General features: G+C 42.0%; 1 pseudogene; it reads left to right on the top strand.

The window, feature by feature from the left end:
* The window catches only part of LOC120050852, a 121,628-nt pseudogene that overhangs the window by 31,989 nt on the left and 75,529 nt on the right, over positions 1-14,110 (top strand).

Here is a 14,110-nt window from a genome sequence, read left to right as displayed (position 1 = left end):
AAAATCCGTCTTACAACAGCTCTCCGTTTACAAACAGCCTCTCCCGTTTTACAACAGCTCCCGTTTTACAAACAGCTCCCCGTTTTACAACAGCTCTCTGTCTTACAACAGCTCTCCGTCTTACACAGCTCTCGTCTTTACAACAGCTCCCCGTCTTACAACAGCTCCCCGTTTTACAACAGCTCTCCATCTTACAACAGTCTCCGTTTTACAACAGCTCCCCGTTTTACAAACAGCTCTCATCTTACAACAGCTCCCTGTTTACAACAGCTCTCCGTCTTTAAAACAGCTCCGTCTCTTACAACAGCTCCCGTTTTACAACAGCTCCCCTTCTTACAACAGCTCTCGTCTACAAACAGCTCTCCGTCTACAAGCTCTCCGTCTTAAAACAGCTCTCGTCTTACAACAGCTCCCGTCTTACAACAGCTCTCCGTTTACAACAGCTCCCTGTTTTACAACAGCTCCCCGTTTTACAACAGCTCCCCGTTTTACAACAGCTCCCGTTTTACAACAGCTCCCATCTTACAACAGCTCCCGTTTTACAACAGCTCTCCGTCTTACAACAGCTCTCCGTCTTACAACAGTCCCCGTTCTTACAACAGCTCTCCGTTTACAACAGTCCCCGTTTTACAACAGCTCTCCATCTTACAACAGCTCCCGTTTTACAAAAGCTCTCCGTCTTACAACAGCTCTCCGTCTTACAACAGCTCTCCGTCTTACAACCAGCTCTCCGTCTTACAACAGTCTCCGTCTTACAACAGCTCTGTTTACAACAGCTCCCCTTTTACAACAGCTCTCCATCTTACAACAGCTCCCTGTTACAACAGCTCTCCGTCTTAAAACAGCTCCCCGTCTTACAACAGCTCCCCGTTTTACAACAGCTCCCTTCTTACAACAGCTCTCCGTCTTACAACAGCTTCCGTCTTACAACAGCTCCCCGTTTTACAACAGCTCCCCGTTTTACAACAGCTCTCGTCTTACAACAGCTCTCCGCTCTTAAAACAGCTCTCCGTCTTACAACAGCTCCCCGTCTTACAACAGCTCTCCGTTTACACAGCTCTCCGTCTTACAACAGCTCCCGTTTTACAACAGCCTCCGTTTTACAAACAGCTCTCCGTCTTACAACAGCTCCCCTTTTACAACAGCTCCCCGTCTTACAACAGCTCTCCGTTTTACAACAGCTCTCCGTCTTACGGAACAGAACAGTAAGGAACAGAACAGTAAGGAACGGAACAGAACAGTAAGGAACGGAACAGAACAGTACAGTACAGAACAGTACAGTACAGAACATAACAGTAAGGAACAGAACAGTACAGTACAGGGCAGTACAGTACAGAACATAACAGTACAGTACAGTACAGGACATAACAGTACAGAACATAACAGTACAGTTCAGGACATAACAGTAAGGAACAGAACAGTACAGTACAGAACAGTACATAATATAACAGTAAGGAACAGAACAGTACAGAACAGAACAGAACATAACAGTAAGGAACAGAACAGTACAGAACAGAACAGAACGGAACAGAACAGTATGGAACGGAACAGTACAGAACATAACAGTAAGGAACAGTACAGTACAGAACAGTACAGTAAAGAACATAACAGTAAGGAACATAACAGAACAGTACAGTACAAAACAGAACAGTAAGGAACAGAACAGTAAGGAACATAACAGAACAGTACAGTACAAAACATAACAGTAAGGAACAGAACAGTAAGGAACAGAACAGTACAGGACATAACAGTACAGGACAGAACAGTACAGTACGGAACGGAACGTAACGTAACGGAACGGAACGGAACAGTGAAGAACAGTACAGTACAGAACATAACAGTAAGGAAGAGCACAGTACAGAATATAACAGTAAGGAAGAGTACAGAACATAACAGTCTGGAAGAGAACAGTACAGAACATAACAGTACGGAACAGAACAGAACAGTACGGAACAGAACGGTACGGAACAGAACAGTACAGAACATAACAGTAAGGAAGAGAACAGTACAGTACAGAACATAACAGTAAGGAACAGAACAGTAAGGAACGGAACAGTAAGGAACGGAACGGAACAGTAAGGAACGGAACAGAACAGTAAGGAACGGAACAGAACACTAAGGAACGGAACAGTAAGGAACGGAACGGAACAGTAAGGAACGGAACGGAACAGTAAGGAACGGAACAGAACAGTAAGGAACAGAACAGTAAGGAACGGAACGGAACAGAACAGTAAGGAACAGAACATTAAGGAACGGAACAGAACATTAAGGAACGGAACAGAACAGTAAGGAACGGAACAGAACAGTAAGGAACAGAACAGTAAGGAACGGAACAGAACAGTAAGGAACGGAACAGAACAGTAAGGAACGGAACAGAACAGTAAGGAACGGAACAGAACAGTAAGGAACGGAACAGTAAGGAACGGAACGGAACAGTAAGGAACGGAACGGAACAGTAAGGAACGGAATAGAACAGTAAGGAACGGAACAGAACAGTAAGGAACGGAACAGAACAGTAAGGAACGGAACAGTAAGGAACGGAACGGAACAGTAAGGAACGGAACGGAACAGTAAGGAACGGAACGGAACAGTAAGGAACGGAACGGAACAGTAAGGAACGGAACGGAACAATAAGGAACGGAACAGAACAGTAAGGAACGGAACAGTACGGAACGGAACAGTAAGGAACGGAACGGAACAGTAAGGAACGGAACAGAACAGTAAGGAACGGAACAGAACAGTAAGGAACGGAACAGTAAGGAACGGAACAGTAAGGAACGGAACAGTAAGGAACGGAACGGAACAGTAAGGAACGGAACGGAACAGTAAGGAACGGAACGGAACAGTAAGGAACGGAACAGAACAGTAAGGAACGGAACAGTAAGGAACGGAACGGAACAGTAAGGAACGGAACGGAACAGTAAGGAACGGAACGGAACAGTAAGGAACGGAACGGAACAGTAAGGAACGGAACAGAACAGTAAGGAACAGAACAGAACAGTAAGGAACGGAACAGTAAGGAACGGAACGGAACAGTAAGGAACGGAACGGAACAGAACAGTAAGGAACGGAACAGAACAGTAAGGAACAGAACAGTAAGGAACGGAACAGAACAGTAAGGAACGGAACAGAACAGTACAGTACAGAACAGTACAGTACAGAACATAACAGTAAGGAACAGTACAGTACAGTACAGGACATAACAGTACAGAACATAACAGTACAGTTCAGGACATAACAGTAAGGAACAGAACAGTACAGTACAGAACAGTACATAATATAACAGTAAGGAACAGAACAGTACAGAACGGAACAGAACAGTATGGAACGGAACAGTACAGAACATAACAGTAATCAACAGAACAGAACAGAACGGAACAGAACAGTATGGAACGGAACAGTACAGAACATAACAGTAAGGAACAGTACAGTACAGAACAGTACAGTAAAGAACATAACAGTAAGGAACATAACAGAACAGTACAGTACAAAACATAACAGTAAGGAACAGAACAGTAAGGAACATAACAGAACAGTACAGTACAAAACAGAACAGTAAGGAACAGAACAGTAAGGAACAGAACAGTACAGGACAGTACAGTACAGGACATAACAGTACAGGACAGAACAGTACAGTACAGTACAGTACAGAACAGAACGGAACGTAACGTAACGTAACGGTACGGAACAGTGAAGAACAGTACAGTACAGAACATAACAGTAAGGAAGAGCACAGTACAGAATATGACAGTAAGGAAGAGTACAGAACATAACAGTCTGGAAGAGAACAGTACAGAACATAACAGTACGGAACAGAACAGAACGGTACGGAACAGAACATAACAGTAAGGAAGAGAACAGTACAGTACAGAACATAACAGTAAGGAACAGAACAGTAAGGAACGGAACAGTAAGGAACGGAACGGAACAGTAAGGAACGGAACAGAACAGTAAGGAACGGAACAGTAAGGAACGGAACAGTAAGGAACGGAACAGAACAGTAAGGAACGGAACGGAACAGTAAGGAACGGAACAGAACAGTAAGGAACAGAACAGTAAGGAACGGAACGGAACAGAACAGTAAGGAAAAGAACAGTAAGGAACGGAACAGAACAGTAAGGAACGGAACAGAACAGTAAGGAACGGAACAGAACAGTAAGGGACGGAACGGAACAGTAAGGAACGGAACGGAACAGTAAGTAACGGAACAGTAAGGAACAGACCAGAACAGTAAGGAATGGAACAGAACAGTAAGGAACAGAACAGTAAGGAACGGAACAGAACAGTAAGGAACGGAACGGAACAGTAAGGAACGGAACAGAACAGTAAGGAACGGAACGGAACAGTAAGGAACGGAACGGAACAGTAAGGAACGGAACGGAACAGTAAGGAACGGAACGGAACAGTAAGGAACGGAACGGAACAGTAAGGAACGGAACGGAACAGTAAGGAACGGAACAGAACAGTAAGGAACGGAACAGAACAGTAAAGAACGGAACAGTAAGGAACGGAACGGAACAGTAAGGAACGGAACAGAACAGTAAGGAACGGAACAGAACAGTAAGGAACGGAACAGTAAGGAACGGAACGGAACAGTAAGGAACGGAACAGAACAGTAAGGAACGGAACAGAACAGTAAGGAACAGAACAGTAAGGAACGGAACAGAACAGTAAGGAACGGAACAGAACAGTACAGTACAGAACAGTACAGTACAGAACATAACAGTAAGGAACAGTACAGTACAGTACAGGACATAACAGTACAGTTCAGGACATAACAGTAAGGAACAGAACAGTACAGTACAGAACAGTACATAATATAACAGTACATAATATAACAGTAAGGAACAGAACAGTACAGAACATAACAGAACATAACAGTAATCAACAGAACAGAACAGAACGGAACAGAACAGTATGGAACGGAACAGTACAGAACATAACAGTAAGGAACAGTACAGTACAGAACAGTACAGTAAAGAACATAACTGTAAGGAACATAACAGAACAGTACAGTACAAAACATAACAGTAAGGAACAGAACAGTAAGGAACATAACAGAACAGTACAGTACAAAACAGAACAGTAAGGAACAGAACAGTAAGGAGCAGAACAGTACAGGACAGTACAGTACAGGACATAACAGTACAGGACAGAACAGTACAGTACAGTACAGTACAGTACAGAACAGAACGGAACGTAACGTAACGTAACGGTACGGAACAGTGAAGAACAGTACAGTACAGAACATAACAGTAAGGAAGAGCACAGTACAGAATATAACAGTAAGGAAGAGTACAGAACATAACAGTCTGGAAGAGAACAGTACAGAACATAACAGTACGGAACAGAACAGAACGGTACGGAACAGAACATAACAGTAAGGAAGAGAACAGTACAGTACAGAACATAACAGTAAGGAACAGAACAGTAAGGAACGGAACAGTAAGGAACGGAACGGAACAGTAAGGAACGGAACAGAACAGTAAGGAACGGAACAGAACAGTAAGGAACGGAACAGTAAGGAACGGAACAGAACAGTAAGGAACGGAACGGAACAGTAAGGAACGGAACAGAACAGTAAGGAACAGAACAGTAAGGAACGGAACGGAACAGAACAGTAAGGAACAGAACAGTAAGGAACGGAACAGAACAGTAAGGAACGGAACAGAACAGTAAGGAACGGAAGAGAACAGTAAGGAACGGAACAGAACAGTAAGGGACGGAACGGAACAGTAAGGAACGGAACGGAACAGTAAGGAACGGAACAGTAAGGAACAGAACAGAACAGTAAGGAATGGAACAGAACAGTAAGGAACAGAACAGTAAGGAACGGAACAGAACAGTAAGGAACGGAACGGAACAGTAAGGAACGGAACAGAACAGTAAGGAACGGAACGGAACAGTAAGGAACGGAACGGAACAGTAAGGAACGGAACGGAACAGTAAGGAACGGAACGGAACAGTAAGGAACGGAACGGAACAGTAAGGAACGGAACGGAACAGTAAGGAACGGAACGGAACAGTAAGGAACGGAACAGAACAGTAAGGAACGGAACAGTAAGGAACGGAACGGAACAGTAAGGAACGGAACGGAACAGTATGGAACGGAACGGAACAGTAAGGAACGGAACGGAACAGTAAGGAACGGAACGGAACAGTAAGGAACGGAACGGAACAGTAAGGAACGGAACGGAACCGTAAGGAACGGAACAGAACAGTAAGGAACAGAACAGAACAGTAAGGAACGGAACAGAACAGTAAGGAACGGAACGGAACAGTAAGGAACGGAACGGAACAGTAAGGAACGGAACGGAACAGTAAGGAACGGAACAGAACAGTAAGGAATGGAACAGAACAGTACGGAACAGAACAGTACAGACCAGAGCAGTACAGAGCAGTACAGAACAGTGCAGAACAGAACGGTACAGAGCTCATAAGTGCTGAGCTGTATTAGACTCCCTCCTTTAGATTCACTAAACAGCAGAGTAAACCAGGACAACACTGGAGGTAGAATAGTCCTACATAGACAATATCAGAGAGGTTTTCTGAGTGTGTCATCCACTCTGTACCCTGTTCAAATTACTGTCAAGGGAAATTAGCATTTTATTTATTCTGTTAAATTGGTTTACAGCATTTACTGTCCTTACACTACAGTACAGTAGTCCCTGGATTGAAGGCAGCTACACCCACACATATCCCTATACCATCACTGTCTGGTGAATCATGCCGTAGACTCGAGTGTAATGCCAATGCTGTGTAATTTGGAATGTATATGTTTTTTTCTGTTCATTGTTTTGAAGCCAAGGGGGCATGTTGGCTCTCTCTCTCTCTGACAAACTGACAGAGCTTAATGGAAGGCCTCCTGATGAGTGCTGTGTGGTGTACTAGGCTGTGCCCTAGCTGCTATTAGGACTTGAATTTATTACTTCTCGGAAACCAAATCTAATTCTCACTTGCTGTTCCACCAAATGGCTTCAGCTCTCTCTGTACTATAAATGTGGCATTATGCTCTTCATAAGGCCATAATAAACTGACAAAATGTATTTTATTTTTTTTCTTATCTGGGGGATTTTCTTCGGCAGCGCCACCTAATGGGCAATTTCTAGAAATCCTCCAATCAGAGCACAGATATTGGTCATGTGATCAGTCTACCGTTCTAAAATATTTTGGAAAACAACCGCTTTTGATCTGAAGTGCGAGAAAATCTACTCCCGTTTTGGAGTGAAAAGTTGGACTTTCACGTCTCAAATGATTTCTTACTACAATATACACTGAGTATACAAAACATTAAGTACACCTGCTCTTTTCATGACAGACTGACCAGGCGAATCCAGGTGAAAGCTATGATCCCTTATTGATGTCACTTGTTAAATCCACTTCAATCAGTGTAGATGAAAGGGAGGAGACAGGTTCAAGAAGGATTTTTAAGCCTTGAGACATTTGAGACATGGTTTGTGTATGTGTACCATTCAGAGGGTGAATGTGCAAGACAAATGATTTAAGTGCCTTTGTGTATGATAGTAGGTACCAGACGCACCGTTTTTTGTCAAGAACTGCAACGCTGCTGGGTTTTTCATGCTCAACAGTTTCCCGTGTGTATCAAGAATGGCCCACCACACAAAGGACATCCAGCCAATTTGACACAACTGTGGGAAGCATTTCAGTCAACATGGGCCAACATCCCTGTGGAATGCATTCGACACCTTGTAGAGTCCATGCCTCGACAAATTGAGGCTGTTCTGAGGGCAAAAGGGGGGGTGCAACTCAATATTAGGAAGGTGTTTTGTACACTCAGTGTATGGTCATATGTTAATTTAACTTCTTAATAAATACATACTGTGCACAGTTGTCATGTTTAACTGACAAAAATATCCATGGTTGGATTCTAACCAGAGCTCATGCAAAGTCAATGGGACAAACTGGCTAAATTAGCTATCTAGCTAGCCAAGTAGAGTGTTAGCTAGCTATAGCCGTTTACATTTCATTTTACATTTTAGATAGTTTTTGGTATGTTTAACTAGCTGGCTAGCTAGCATAAAACCATTCACATCTTTCTAGTTTATGATTATGAAGTTGGAAGTTTGCTTCTCACGAGTCACCATCCCGGATCCGGGAGCACCCTCATCAGTAAAAAAGCTGACTAGCATAGCCTAGCATAGCGCCACAAGTAAATACTAGCATCTAAATATCATGAAATCACAAGTCCAAGACACCAGATGAAAGATACACATCTTGTGAATCCAGCCATCATTTCCGATTTTTTAAATGTTTTACAGGGAAAACACAATATGTATTTCTATTAGCTAACCACGATAGCAAAAGACCCAACCGCATATTTCCACCATTTTTTTTACTGCATAGGTAGCTATCACAAATTCGACCAAATAAAGATATAAATAGTCACTAACCAAGAAACAACTTCATCAGATGACAGTCTGATAACATATTTATTGTATAGCATATGTTTTGTTCGAAAAATGTGCATATTTCAGGTATAAATCATAGTTTTACATTGCAGCCACCATCACAAAATCTCACCAAAGCAGCTAGAATAACTACAGAGACCAACGTGAATTACCTAAATACTCATCATAAAACATTTATGAAAAATACACAGTGTACAGCAAATGAAAGACAAACATCTTGTGAATCCAGCCAATATTTCAGATTTTTTAAGTGTTTTACTGCGAAAACACAATATAGCATTATATTAGCTTACTACAATAGCCTACCACACAGCCGCATTCAATCAAGGAACGTTAGCGATAGCGAATAAACCAGCAAAAGATATTAATTTTTTCACTAACCTTCTCAACTTCATCAGATGACAGTCCTATAACATCATATTACACAATACATATATGGTTTGTTCGAAAATGTGCATATTTAGCGGTACAATTCGTGGTTGAACAATGTGAATACTAGCCAAACTGCCCAAAATAATCCAGATATATTTCTGACACTCACATCATCTAATCAAATAACTAATCATATACTTTACTAAAAAATACAGGTTGGACAGCAAATGAAAGATACACTAGTTCTTAATGCAACCGCTGTGTTAGATTTTTAAAAATAACCTTATTACGACATACAGCTTACGTTACAGCGAAACAGCGCCCGAAATCTGGGCAGAATATAGTCTAAACATTTTTCGACAGAAATACGAAATAATATCATAAATGGTTCCTACTATTTGATGAGCTTCCATCAGAATCTTGTACAAGTTGTCCTTTGTCCAGAATAATCGTTGTTTGGTTGTAGAATGCCCTCTTCATCTGTAGAATTAGCAGCCAAAGCTAGCCATGTGGCGCAGCAGTGTCCAACGCACCATAACGCAAGACAAAGAAATTCCAGAAAATCACAATCAACTGATATAAACTGCTATAAGTCGGTTTAATATAACTAGTTTATGATGTTTTTAACACATATATCGAATAAAATCAGAGCCGGATATATCTAAGTCCTATAACGACAGCTTTTCAGAAAGCAATCCTGAGGTCTGTCTCGCGCCAAGACGAACGGTGAAAAGACTACACCCACGGTTCCAAAAGCTCTTGTTCGGCCTCAGATCTAGCTAGACACCCCATTCCAATTCTCACTGCCTACTGACATCTAGGGGAAGGCGTATGCAGTGCATGTAGACCCATAGATTCCATGCAAATTTATAAACTGACCCTGGAACAGAGCCCTCGATTTCAGATTTCTCACTTCCTGACAGGAAGTTTGCTGCAAATATGAGTTCTGTTTTACTCACAGATATAATTCAAACGGTTTTAGAAACTAGAGAGTGTTTTCTATCCAATAGTAATAATAATATGCATATTGTACGAGCAAGAATTGAGTACGAGGCAGTTTAATTTGGGAACGATTTTTTACAAAGTGAAAACAGCGCCCCCATATTGACAAAAGGTTTTAATGTAGCTAGTTATCTTTGTCTATATTGCCATTGACTTGACTGGCAGCAAGTTGAGTTGATGGACAGAGCACAGCTGTGAATTTCAGTACAGTTGTGGCAGTTACTAACAAGCTATAGGAGATGAGTAAATAAATGGGGGAAATAAGTTTAAATTGATCTATGCTTCATATGAAATATAGTATAATATGAATGTTCATGTTGCTCATTGCTCCAGTGTCTCATACCCAACTCCATTGCCAGCAAAATTGCTCTGCAATATTTCCCCCAAAAACGCCAGTGTATCATGGCCTTTAAAGTCTTGTGTGTTATTTTGTCAGAAAGTCAGTCCTCCTACCTGTTGTCTTGTCACTGGCTGCACTCAGTATCCCCTCTGCGAAGATGGCGTAAACTCTGACTCTGTAAGACTCTGTGTACTTCATACAATCCGGTGGTGTAAAGTACTTAAGTAAAAATACTTTAAAGTACTACTTAAGTAGTTTTTTGGGGTATCTGTACTTTACTATTGATATTTTGCGCTACTTTTACTTCACTACATTCCTAAAGAAAATAATGTACCTTTTACTCCATACATTTTCCCTGACACCCAAAGTACTCATTACATTTTGAATGCTTAGTAGGACAGGAAAATGGTCACATTCATGCATTTGTCAAGATAACATGTCTGGTCATCCCTACTGCCTCTGATCTGGCGGACTCACTGAACACAAATGCTTCATTTGTTGTGTTGGAGTGTGCTCCTGTCTATCCCTAAATAAAGCATTTAAAAAAAAATGTGCCATCTGGTTTCCTTAATACAGTGGCTTACGAAAGTATTCACCCCCCTTGGCATTTTTCCTATTTTGTTGCCTTACAACGTGGAATTAAAATGGATTTTGGGGGGTTTGTATCATTTGATTTATACAACATGCCTACCACTTTGAAGATGCAAAATATTTTTTATTCTGAAACAAACAAGAAATAAGAAAAAAACTGAAAACTTGAGCGTGCATAACTATTCACCCCCCCAAGTCAATACTTTGTAGAGACACCTTTTGTAGCAATTACAGCTGCAAGGCTCTTGGGGTATGTCTCTATAAGCTTGGCACATCTAGCCACTGGGATTTTTGCCCATTCTTCAAGGCAAAACTGCTCCAGCTCCTTCAAGTTGGATGGGTTCCGCTGGTGTACAGCAATCATTAAGTCATAAAACATTCTCAATTGGATTGAGTTCTGGGCTTTGACTAGGCCATTCCAATACATTTAAATGTTTCCCCTTAAACCACTCGAGTGATGCTTTAGCAGTATGCTTACGGTCATTGTCCTGCTGGAAGGTGAACCTCCATCCCAGTCTCAAATCTCTGGAGGACTGAAACAGGTTTCCCTCAAGAATTTCCCTGTATTTAGCACCATCCATCATTCCTTCAATTCTGACCAGTTTCCCAGTCCCTGCCGATGAAAAACATCCCCACAGCATGATGCTGCCACCACCATGCTTCACTGTGGGGATGTTGTTCTCGGGGTGGTGAGAGGTGTTGGGTTTGGGCCAGACATAGCATTTTCCTTGATGGCCAAAAAGCTACATTTTAGTCTCATCTGACCAGAGTACCTTCTTCCATATGTTTGGGGAGTCTCCCACATGCCTTTTGGCGAACACCAAACGTGTCTGCTTATTTATTTTCTTTAAGCAATGGCTTTTTTCTGTCCGCTCTTCCATAAAGCCCAGCTCTGTGGAGTGTACAGCTTAAAGTGGTCCTATGGACAGACACTCCAATCTCCGCTTTGCAGCTCCTTCAGGGTTGTCTTTGGTCTCTTTGTTGCCTCTCTGATTAATGCCCTCCTTGCCTGGTCTGTGAGTTTTGGTGGGCGGCCCTCTCTCTGGCAGGTTTGTTGTGGTGCCATATTCTTTCCATTTTTTAATAATGTTTTTAATGATGCTCTGTGGGATGTTCAAAGTTTCCGAACTTTTTTAATAACCCAATCCTGATTTGTACTTCTCCACAACTTTGTCCCTGACCTGTTTGGAGAGCTCCTTTGTATTAATGGTGCCCCTTGCTTGGTGGTGCCCCTTGCTTAGTAGTGTTGCAGACTCTGGGGCCTTTTAGAACAGGTGTATATATACTGAGATCATGTGACAGATCATGTGACACTTAGATTGCACACAGGTGGACTTTATTTAATTAATTATGTGACTTTTGAAGGTAATTGGTTGCACCAGATCTTATTTATAGCTTGCTATATGGCTTCATAGCAAATACATATGCACGCACCACTTTTGCATTTTTAATTTTAAAAATGTTTTTTAAACATGTTATTTTTTTCATTTCACTTCACCAATTTGGACTATTTTGTGTATGTCCATTACATGAAATCCAAATAAAAATATATTTAAATTACAGGTTGTAATGCTACAAAATAGGAAAAAATGCCAAGGGGGATGAATACTTTTGCAAGGCACTGTATAAGCAATTTGAAATTATTTCTTCTTTTACTTCTGATACTTAAATATATTTTTGCAATTGCATTTACTTATGATACTAAGTATATTTAAAACCAAATACTTGTAGACTTTTACTCAAGTAGTATTTTACTGGGTGACTTTCACTTTTACTTGAGCCATTTTCTTTTAAGCTATCTTTACTTTTACTCGGGTATGACAATTGGATACTTTTCCCACCATTGATACTATCCACAGTGAGGACTGACTCATCCCCATTGGCCATGTGGCTGGACCCTTCCACAGCAGCCAGCTTCTCCCAGCTCACCCGCACAGGAGCGTCCAACTCTCTCTAGTGAAGGCTTTCCAGGTGCACTTCTTTGACTGGGTTTGGTCTGGATGTCAATGGCTTCACTCACTGAGAGCTTCGACCTACCTGTACCTAATCTGGTACTGTGTAGCAACTTGCAGCCCGGTTAGATACCAGATATCCTGTGTGAATGGAGTGTCTGTGACTATCCACTCCTGCTCTGTGTCTGTCTCAGCTGCTCTTTTCACTGCTCTGTGCTCCACTCTGTACCGCTCGCTCTTCCCAACCTGGGGTGACAACAGCTTCAGGGTCAAGCTGTTGGTCTGGATGTCAGTCACCACTGGGGTTGATGTTTTGATATGATTTGAAATTGATGATTCCCACGTCGATACAGGCAAATGGAAGCTCTGGGATAAGAGGTGACTGAGATGGAGGCCAAAATGAATCTGATTTTCTTCTGGTCTTTATGGGCCATCTGAAACCCCCTTGAAACAGCTTATAGTTCCTCCTCATTGTGTCTGAGAGCTCAGTGGAGGTGAACCATGGCTGGAGCTTCTCTTTAGAAGCACTCGGTACAAAACTGTAATTGTTCTTCAGTATCATGAACTCATGCGACTTGAGACACTGAGTCAGAGTGGAGATGTACGGTTCTTTTCTATAGGCTTGAGGACAGGGCTTTGTGATGGCCACTCCAATAGCTTGACTTTGTTGTCCTTAATCCATTTTGCCACAACTTTGGAAGTATGCTTGGGGTCATTGTCCATTTGGAAGAACCATTTGCGACCAAGCTTTAACTTCCTGACTGATGTCTTGAGATGTTGCGTCTATATATCCACATAATTTTCCTTCCTCATAATACCATCCATTTTGTGAAGTGCACCAGTCCCTCCTGCAGCATAGCACCCCCACAACATGATGTTGCCATCTCCCTGCTTCACGGTTGGGATGGAGTTCTTCGGCTTGCAAGCCTCCCCCTTTTTCCTCTAAACATAACAATGGTCATTATGGCCAAACAGTTCTATTTTTGTTTCATCAGATCAGAGGACATTTCTCCAAAAAGTATGATCTTTGTCCCCATGTGCAGTTGCAAACCGTAGTCTGGCTTTTTTATGGTGGTTTTGAGCAGTGGCTTCTTCCTTGCTGAGCAGCCTTTCAGGTTATGTCGATATAGGACTCGTTTTACTGTGGATATAGATACTTTTTTACCGGTTTCCTCCAGCATCTTCACAAGGTCCTTTGCTGTTGTTCTGGGATTGATTTGCACTTTTCGCACCAAAGTACGTTTATCTCTAAGAGACAGAACGCGTCTCCTTCCTGAGCGGTATGACGACTTGTGGAGTTCTACAAAAAAAATTCTGAGGTCTTGGCTGATTTCTTTTGATTTTCCCATGATGTCAAGCGAAGAGGCACTGAGTTTGACGGTAGGCCTTGAAATACATCCACAGGTACACCTCCAATTGACTCA

The sequence above is a fragment of the Salvelinus namaycush genome, chromosome 1 (assembly GCF_016432855.1).
Source record: "Salvelinus namaycush isolate Seneca chromosome 1, SaNama_1.0, whole genome shotgun sequence".
NCBI lineage: Eukaryota > Metazoa > Chordata > Actinopteri > Salmoniformes > Salmonidae > Salvelinus > Salvelinus namaycush.
Note: the sequence above shows the minus strand (reverse complement) of the source record. Positions and strands in the feature narration are given on the sequence as shown.